Genomic DNA, 8,669 nt, shown 5'->3' with positions numbered 1-8,669 from the left:
GCATGAGTAGCCCGACTAGTGCATAATTAGACATCTCTTTACGACAGAGAGTGTCGGTAACGGCAAATAAACGAACTTTGGTGACCTTTTCCCCAATAGACAACATCCAAACCTCACGCACTGTCCTAGAGCATACGAGATTTCCTAAACGTGCCCATAAGTCTGGATCTTCAACACAACTACACGGCATAAACCATTATCTATTGTTGAATTGTAACAACTTTCAAGATTTTATGAAATGTAATTCTTTGGCGCATTTCATGTGGTATTTATAATGTCATTTGCCATGCCAAGAACCAATAAAGCTGAATCTGAATCTACAACACCCAGCAGCAAAATGCTAACGTTTCCCATTAAAGAAAGTTTTTTAGACTTAGAATTAGCAGGGGTATTTGTAGGTCGAAAGTGGGTCCCATGCACCTGCGTATAATATGGACATTTTTTTGAGCAGGGATTAAACAATTAAGCCACTGACTCTTCAGTCTAACTTGTCTTGTGTTTTAAATGTAAAAGCTTCAACATGACAGTAAGTGGCGATGGACGCACCTTCCAACCTCTCTGCAGTTTGCCTTTCGCCAATTTTGATGAGAGCCTTCTTCAGCGCTTGAAGAGTTGCAGCTTCACCAGCCCTGTTTCTCCACTTCCTTAGCATCTCTCTACATCTCCGCTCCTCATCTTTCTTCTTTCGCTCTATTCCTTCTATCTGATTCTCGGTGAATTTCAGCTTTCGGGCCAAGTTGTCCCAATTAGAACTGACTTCTTCAACAACTTTGTCGAAATAATTGGAGACATCAACTAGAAAAAAATGATAATAAATGTCGAGTCAGGCAGTAGAAATCCAACAATTTGTGTCCCCAATTTACTTCGTGATTGATAAAGGGAACGTGTTAGGTTGATCTATTCATTCTGTGATTTCTGGATCATTTTGCTTAGCCAACTGGAAATCCAGGTATAAGTACTTATGAAGCTTTTGAGGAATGGAAAGATCACAATTCGAGATAGCTGCACAAGGTCTTAATTGGTTCATACTGGGCCAGTTTCAAGGGCTCCATGTGCTGTTTTTGCCAATAATTGACAGATTACACAGCATCCCAAAGTGAGATTGTCTATTTTTCCCCCCAACCCCTTTGATCGATAGCTTAGTGTGCTGAATCTAATTTCTTAAAAAAATCATTGTTAGTGGTCCAAAGAAATCAGTGCTTGCATTTATTGCTTGTGCATAATCATTGAGATACGTATATCAGTGTCATAGCTTACTTAGATAACATGATTTTATCAATACCTTGCTTAAGTGGTTTTGCGGAAGGGCCACTGTCACTGAGCTGGCTTACATGTCGCATTTTGGTTGTCTTCTTCCCACCTGCCATCCAAAAAAAAAACATATCAAAGGTGATTAGTTACAACAATTTGGGTTGTTCAAATATGCATCCGGTCATGTTGACTATCAGAATCGTGGATCAATAATAAATTAGTGATGAGGAAAGGGGACATCTTACAGTGATCTATCGATTCCGCCGAATTTCCGAATCACCAAATTCAGACATTTATCAGGTGGTGAAAAAATCGAAAGGTCACAGATTGCGATTGCTGGTGAAGGTTTTATTCGGTTTAGCATACCAGACCATTGCTATTTTTATAAGTTTAAAGGGCTCATGTGCATGCTGTTTTAGCAATACTTGAAAAATCAGCGCAAACGAAAGCGGGATTACGTGTAATGCCTGATTTTTTACAAATCTCTTTTACTGATAGCTATCATCTGCGTGTGATGAATCTAACGTGGATAGCTCAATAAGACCAGTCCTGTTATTAAGTATCAGTATCAAAAGATAGAGAGAGCTAATAAATACAATTTATCAACTTCTCCCTATAAGAAGAGCAAGTAAATACAATTTATCAACTTCTCCCTATAAGACGAAAGATCTCTCTCAGATAGACATGACAACTATCACAGTCATTGTTATGGTTGTTGTTGAAAAGCGTTTATTATCTACAATCATAACAGCAGGAAGAAATGAGTCACTAAGATTTACCTTCATGCGCAGTAGAAAGGAACACTGGTGCTGGGTTGATACGGTCCCTGGGTGTTCCGGATTCCGAAAGACGTTTGAAATTGACAAATCCTGAATACATGTCCTTGGGTTCGGAATGGATCTGAGGGTTCAGAACGAGTCCGACGGACGACCTGTTGCAGTTAGCCGGTGGGAAGTAGAAGTTGATTCCATTTGAAACATCAATGGGATCGCCAACGACTTCTTTCCTGTCGTCAAACGTGGCATCTATTCTTTCTTCCTTTCCCATAGCGATGCGTTGTTGAAACGTCGGAAGCGAAAGCATATTGGTAGCTCGGAAAAAGTCTGTTGGATCATCGTCCTTGTGAACACACATGATGTGAATGTAGTTGTTGTCTGTTGTGACTTCATTTGGGTTTATGATGAGGTTAACGTTGGCTTCCGTGTATCTGTTCCAACATTCTTGAAATGCTCCAGTAGGGGTTGTAGACGTGCGTGTTGATGGGTTATTTGGTTCTCTTGAAACACTTTCTTCTGCTACCGTTTGATTAGCTGGCTCATCCTGGTGTCCTGGTTTTCTTGAGACACTTTCTTCTGTCGCCTCCTCGCCGACTTCGTATGCCTCATCAGGGTTCCCCGGTTCGTTTGTGATACTTTCTTCTACCGCGCCCTGGTTGGCTGCCTCGTCCTGGTTTTCTGGACTATCGCCAGAAGAGGCCGAACTTTCGCCGTCATTGCCACTTTCCTTGACGCCAGCAATCCTAAACAGTTAAACAAAACAATGAGAACTATTACAGGAATCATTTGAAGAGTTACATACATGGTTGCTAAAAAGATGTGAAACAAGTGCTCTATAAAAGACAGTGCATTACCCGCAGAAGTGTCTCGTTGTGAATGTGACTGTGTCCTCTGACTCGTCGAAATCCACCCTTAATAAAGACCAATGGGGTGGATGTGATTTTCTCTCCATCAAGACTGTTTTGTCCGCTCCACAGTCACTCTTCTTCCATGCCCACGGCAGGGTGACTCTCACGGGCTGTAAGAAATCTTCCTCCTGTTCCTGGTGCACAGTCAGTACCGGCGTCACAGCTGAGAAAGCCTTTGTTAAGGCATCATCAATGGGCAGCATCTCGACCTATACGATAGCAACAAAGGGTAATTGGTAGGGAAAATCAATAAAGGCCCTTTGGTTGAATAGCTATACAGTACATGGCCAATCCTGGAAAACGATAGTCTCTCTATATTTTCAAGCTACACATAGAATTACCTGCTAAGCCAGTGACATAGATATACTACAAATGCCACCAAGTACATTAAATTTACCTCCAAGGACAGGGACCTTTCCGTCTTGACGCATCCTTTAGGAAACGAGATAGTGACACCATCTTCCTCAAGTGTGCAGCCTTCTGGTGTGATCTTGTACGTGTTCAGTACGACGGAGGATGACGCCTGTGGAAACACAATTTTCCTAATTTATCAAAATGCCAGAAAAAGTGATTCGATGCTCATAGCTTAGTTTATGAGAACATATGGTATAACATAATGGACTTTACATTACATTAACGTACCTTCCTCAGGATTTCTGCAGTAATAAGACCGACTTTCGTACTGGACAGCGGTTCCTCTGTCAATGGTACTTCTATAGATGACATATCCAACATCCCCGCACAGCGCCTGCCGAGCACCTCGAACAAACGCTCCCTGGTCCCTTCAGGGTAAGCGAACACGGGAAAGACCAGGTTCTTGTTCTGTACGCTGAACTCGTACCCAAGCGCGGACCAGTGCTGGCTGTGAAGAGCCTGTGGTGTGATGATGGGCACGACCATCCTGAAGTTTTGGTTGAGAAGATAATCCAAAAGTTTGTCAGTGATGACTTCCTCTGGTTTGATGACGTCTTCACGAACTGTTACACCGTACCTGCTGAACGACTGGACTATCTGCCCCATTAGTGGCTGGACGAGCTTGTCATTGTAGTCTCCGACGTGTAGGACAACGATTTCGTTCCCTAGCAAAATTAAAGTGAATCATTAACATTTTGGTGTGTAAACAAAGTGTCAGGCAAATAAGCAGATAAAGTGGACAGAGCATCACAAACAGGTGTAAGATATCGGAGGGTTCGAACCACCGCCAAAGAAGACTCATTTTAAGTAATTTACCCCTCTCTTCTCTGGGGAACATAGGTGCCATGTCTGGCAGGCAAACCTCCACAGACGCGCCCAATAGGCACATTTTTCCGGCCTTGTCGACAGCAGCGACCAACTCTTTGAACCGGCTGACGAATGTGAGCTCGTGCCTGATCTGATCACAGTCCGGCAGACTCAGCCCTCCACATGTCTCCATACAGTCCAGGACAGGACCGATCGTGCGGATTGCACTGATGTCAGCTGGGCTCAGGGTGTGCTCTGTCGTTGCTGGACCCTCACCACCCGAATTTTCTGCATGTGCAAAGTAGTTTCGTTAGGAAGAATACAAACCTTTTACGCCTTTATAGAAATTAGCCGAGAAGTCAAACTAAGAAAGCAAATGTTTTACCTAAACGAGTTGCTCTCTGTTCACAGTTGCGATCCATCCAGATAAAGTCTTCTGGAAATCTGAGATTAAAATAATAACTTAGTAACACAAGTCTCTATATATAACACAATATAAGGTTATATATAGAAAGTGTAATTTCATAACAAGAAGAATTATTTGCTTATTTGCTCAAATAAAAATGATTGACTCGCTCCTAAAGAAATGGAATAATTGACCTCACCGACTGGGTGTTGCTGTTTCTTGCCCGGTTTCAGAGAGCGGATGGAATGAAGGTATAGAAGATCCTTCGTCTGACTCTTCCCCGAAGCACCAGTCGTACTGGATAGAGGGGATCCACTTCTCCTTGATCTCGAAAAGACAGCTGCTGAGGAACTTCCTAACGGGAAGACCCTGTGTGAACACTGCCTGGTCTTCAGCTTCAGACGACAGAATCTCCACCTTCAAGTAGTGCTTTACCTTGGTCACAACGAACTGTTGCGTTTTGTCATCGGTAGGAAAGCGGCCGCAGCCAGCGAACACACAGGACTCTGCAAGACCAAACCTGCGTACACAGATCGCTTGTAGACGGTAGAACATGCCGCTGGGCAGGAACATGTTGTCGAAGACGACATACAGAGGATACCGGTATCTCCTCATGTGCCCAGGATACAAGGTGCTGTCGTCAGGCTTTGCGGCCAGAAGAGATGGAACGAAGTAGATCTCTTCTTTCTCAGGCCTATGCATTGTGTCATCGAACCCACCGAACGGCGTGGCGTTGCAGATGAGGTAGTACTTCTCCATCAGTCGCTTCAGGAAGGTTTTGTTTCGGAGTAGGAAGGGTTGCTGCATCGTCTGATCTGCTTTGGTCCAGATGATTGTCAACAACCTGTCGCTGAGGATGCCTTCATTCTCAAGCCTGCTCCACATCTCGGCAACCTCCGCATTCGTGCCCCTGTCTTGTTGGTACTCAGGGACGGTAATGATGGTCTTGAAGACGTCGATCATCACCTGGGGTCGAAGGGCCACGTGATCACGGAGGGCCGGTTCGTCGACGAAGATGATATCACCAAGGTCGTGCAGGAAGGTCAGGATGTCCGCAACATGACTGTCGTCCGTGATGCCTACGTCATCACTCCGGGCCAGATCGACGGCGTCTTGGAAACCGCAGAATGGGTCGCCCTCTCTCCTCTTGTCCATCAGTTTGGACTTCAGATGAAGCCAGGTTATCGGTACCTCCTGCCCCATGTACCACTGGTCCTGTGCCACCTCGCGGAGGTACTCTCGGAGCTCGTCAATGTCGCTGTTGTCCTCGTCGAAATTGTCGACGACAAAAATCTTTGGTAACACGTGTTTGCCAGCAGCCTTATCGCTGATGTGATCAAGTATGTCTTTCTTGTACTCCTCAATCTCCGACTGAAAGCAAGAGAACACTTAATTCATTTAATGACGACCTCAGAGCAATATTGATTAATAAACTCAAGTCTAATCCTTTCAGCAATGCATTTCAGTAATGAACTGCAAGCTCAAAGACAAGCTCATTGGAAGTACTTTTACGGGTTTTCGAAAAATATCTAAGAATCTTCTGCATACCTCGCTGACCATATCCTTGTGTGTGAGGACCAAGACGACCGGCGGCTGTCCTGTGTGCTCCCGTCCGTGCACTAGTGTGTGTGTGTGAACTGAGTTCAGCCAGTGGTCCAGGTAGTCTGGGTATGTGGAGAAGTCTTGTTATTTTCTTAAACAGTAAATGATTGCTTCACAATTTCACCTTTTTAACACTTCTTAAATCTAAGTTCCATTTTAGTTCCCATCTTCAAACCAAACGCCTTCAGAGTCTTAAGCTTTAAATTGACCTGTTTCCGATCAACCGGATTGCATTGTCATCACCTAAGTGCACTAAAATGTACGGTACATACCTCTTCCAGTGACGAGGTTGTCCGCTGATGCCTTGTAGTCCAGATCAGGAACTGGGTCGGACAGCTTCTGCAACAGAGACATGACCAGGATGTAGATCCCGCGGTAGGTGAAGAAGCTCTGATGCGAGCCGTAGTATGTGGCCTGACCGCCGAAGTCCCAGATAGAGAGACGCGGGTGTTCGGCTGTTCCAAGCTGCTCCTCGGCTACACCACTCTGGAGTCGCTCTTTGGCTTTCATTATTACATCATCTGGAATATCTTGTGTTTGCTGCTGGACCATAACGTCACTCGGTTGCTGCTGTTCGACTTTCGTCATGACATCATCCGGAATGTCTTGTGTTTGCTGCTGGACCGCGACGTCACTCGGTAGTAGCTGTTTGACTTTCGGCATGACATCATCCGGAATGTCCTGTGTTTGCTGTACTGTGACATCATCCTGCAGTCGCTGTTGGTGCTGTGGTTGTCCTGATGACGTAGCCCTGCCTTCTTCTTCTCCTCTCCCTGCAATAGAAACTTTATGTTTACCTGAAACCTAAAGAATGTGCCTGAACGATCCTTCACCAGCCCGTCTCAAGGTGGTAACGTTTGGCTTCGTTGTAGCGCAACTAACATTTTCAGCAACTAGTGAATGCCATTAATAAATAAGGCCCAAAGACATAAACAAAGGACGGCCTTGAGCACAAAACGTTTCAAGGCTACATTACCAGTCTACGTTCCCAATATGTATTCATTTCTAACTAATTGAAAAATGTAGATGATAGGTAAAACGTTTCTATTTTCCAGCTTTAAAGTCGGTTGACTGTGTGTCGGTGCCTCCCGTTTTCAGTGATTTCTTTTGCTGCGTTGGCAAAGCGGGCTTCCTTGTTTCTTTATTATGGTACTATGTATCATTGCATGTTCTTAGACATGAATCATACCAATGCGAACGATTATTAAGGTTAATCAAACTTTACTAAGGTTAACATTCGCGTTCAGTGTACACATCATTTATTGAATACCTTTAGAGATTTTGCCATCCCTCTGCTGCTCTACTGCTTTTTCGGTTCGTGACGATGTCAGGTTTTCTGATTTGTCCTGTTCTTGCTGCTCCGCTAAGCGATTTGCCATCGTTTCCTTGAATTCATCAGGCTCTTCTGCAAATAAAACATAGTTCACCACACTGTCAAAGCTGAAACTAGATTAAATCATTTCATTTTCAAAAATCCTGCGAAGACATATTGAGATCCTATGTTTTTTTAAATATACAGTCTTGACGAACATGTAAGATATTGCAGAAACGAGTCTTTTGCATTTCATATGTTGAAGGACCCGAATTCGACCAGCAATCAAATTTCATACCTTTTGCCTTCCGCCAAGTTGTGGTCATCACGCTCGGTGAAATGTCGATGCCGTCTGTTATCGGTTCATCCTCCACAGCCTTCTCTCCCGTCAGCCTCCTGACGACACAAGTCTTCCCGGATCTGTACTGACCAACCACGAGCCCGCGCGTGTTGTGCACCGGTCGCGCCCCCTGGCGGCAGGCCTGGGAGTACAGCTGCTGCATCCCAGGGCCACGCAGCTGTATTTCAAGTGGTACACTGCTGTCTACTGGATGAAAATAACAACCGTTTTCCCTGGTTTCCCCTTCTACATATCAAGTAGTGTATTTTTAATGTTCTTGATGTAATAAAGTCATGGCTAGCTAGTTTATAAGCCATGCTTATCTGACCGTTAAGTCATTGTAGCTCATGACATCCCGTTAGCCCGATTTTTCCAGCAGTAATGTAGTTTGTGGATGACCTCCGCTAGATAAAACATATACAATAAACACACAGACTTATCACGAACACAGACATACCTGGTGTAGTCACAGACTGGTCTGTGTGATTGTGATGTTCAAGCCATCGGCAAAGGTGTAAGGGGATTGGTCCTAATTCTTGCGGGTCACCGCCGATGGTATCAACAAGGATTACCATAAACCTGGAAAGGAAGTGTACTTGTATGAAGGAGAATGTATAAACTGCAAATTCGGACACAAGGTATTGGACAACCATCTCTGAATAGGGACGGAAGACGCCACAAATAACGATTCATTTAATTTACTGATCACAGATTCATGTGTCTACAATCCGCATAACGTCAATGTCAATCGGCAGATTCATGAGAGAACAAAATCCGGTATCTTACAGGTAAAAGAATCAGTTAAGTGTTTAATTGATTGTGTTGGAAAAGATCTTTCATCATGAATTCTACC

Source organism: Branchiostoma floridae, chromosome 12 (assembly GCF_000003815.2).
Source record: "Branchiostoma floridae strain S238N-H82 chromosome 12, Bfl_VNyyK, whole genome shotgun sequence".
NCBI classification, from domain to species: Eukaryota; Metazoa; Chordata; class Leptocardii; order Amphioxiformes; family Branchiostomatidae; genus Branchiostoma; species Branchiostoma floridae.
Note: the sequence above shows the minus strand (reverse complement) of the source record.